This window comes from Aethalodelphis obliquidens, unplaced genomic scaffold, assembly GCF_003676395.1.
Source record: "Aethalodelphis obliquidens isolate GAN/ISIS:26980383/991018 unplaced genomic scaffold, ASM367639v1 scaffold99, whole genome shotgun sequence".
NCBI lineage: Eukaryota > Metazoa > Chordata > Mammalia > Artiodactyla > Delphinidae > Aethalodelphis > Aethalodelphis obliquidens.
Window position 1 is genome coordinate 3,578,466 of NW_020838043.1, and position 1,855 is coordinate 3,580,320.

Sequence of the window (1,855 nt, forward strand, 5' to 3'; positions counted from 1 at the left end):
ACACTGGAATCCCATCAAGGCTTCAGGCTTCCTACCAGCTTCCAGGATGGAATCTGTAAAATCAAAAAAGGCAAGAAGTATTACAGAAGAGATGGCCTAGTGTCTTTAAATGGCAAGATAAAAGAAAAAATAAGTGGATGCAGGAATTGTCACATGTTACGAGACTTAGAGACTTATCAGCCAAATGCAACCTGTGGATCCCGGATGCATTCCAGAAAAAGCAACTGGAAAAAAACAGTTTATTATCAGACAGCTTGGACAATTTCAACACTGACTGGATGTAATGATATTAAAGAATTGCTTAGGCATGCAAATGTTATTAAAGTAATTTTATAAAGAGTCACAGATACACACTCAAGTTTTTACAGTCGAGATGATATGATGCTTGGGAGTAGCTTTAAAATAAACCAGTGACAGTGGTGGCCACACTGGCGGAAACAAGATGGCCCATGAGCTGATAATTGTTTAACCTGGTGGTGCCTGAACAGGGGTTCCTTGGACTCTTCCCTCTACTCCTTACAAAAAGAGCAGTATAGATGCCAGACATCAGGGATTACATGTCGAACAATTCTCTCTAGCTGTTTTAAGAAAATCCACGTTTCACCTTTTGGTATTTGCTACAGGGCATAGAAGCTACAGAAGGGCTTGCTTATGTCAGGCAATTGCAAACATTTATGAACACTCATTCATTTAACAATACATATTGAACACCTGTAAAGCAGACACTGGAGTTGTAGGTGACAGGGACATGATGGCTGTCATGGAGTTAGGGTCTGGGGGAGAAGGGGATGGATATTGAATGGATAAATTACACACATAGTGCACATTTGCATTATAAAGAGTGTTATGGAGGACTGGGGGTGATCGGGAAAGGCTGAGGAAAAGCCTTTCAGATGTGATCTGCTAACCGAGCTGCACTGAGTAACCAGCTGAGCTGAGGCAGGAAGAGGGCATGCCCGGCGCACTCCCAGGTCAAAGGTGCTTTTGAGAAATGGAAACAAGATTGACAGTAGATCATCCTGCTTTAGGCTCACTGAGGATTTAGACATTTGTCCTAAGAACAGTGAGAAGCCAAAGAAGGATTTTAACTTTAGCTTTGCATTTTGTACATATGGAAGATAAGATGTACCTACCCATGACAGGACCCCAAGGGAAATTCATTAAAAGAGGCGCCAGAGTGTTTTCTTGGAAGCATGGGTTTCCTGAAACATGGTAAGATGTGTGAATAATGGTAGGTATGATCATTTCGTTCTAATAGCCAATGTAGAAATGTAAAAAAAAAAAAAAAAGGATTCTAAACTCTTCCCTACTGAAATGTGGGTGTGCTCAAGGTGAAGAGAATTTCAGCATGAAATGCTGGGACCACCAGATCTGCAGTTCAACTGTGGTGCTGCCTTTGATCTATTCTGCATGGCCTGACAAGAGCAGGGCAAACCTTTTCTTCCATCTGTGGTTGCGTCGCCCTGGGTTGGCTTTCACTAAACCAGACTGCATCACAGGGCACATTCTTCTAAGTCTGGCCTTGTTCTCCCATCATGCAGACCGTGGCTGATTACTGTGGCCTTAAGTTATTGTCAGTCATTTTCTGTGGCTGATACCAAACGGAAGCAGCCTTAGGAAACCTAATAACAGGCTTGTGGAGAGGCAGCATAGCATCTGGACTCTGGAATCTATCTGGTCTCAAATCCTGACTCAACCACTTACTAGCTGTGTGACCTGGGGCAAGTTGCCTAATCTCTCAGTGCCTGGACATGCTCATCTTTAAAAAGAATGGAATGACAATATTCATCTCATTGGGCTGTTATGAAGCTTATATAGATTCGTATTTGTCAAGCACTCGCAACAGTGCCTGACC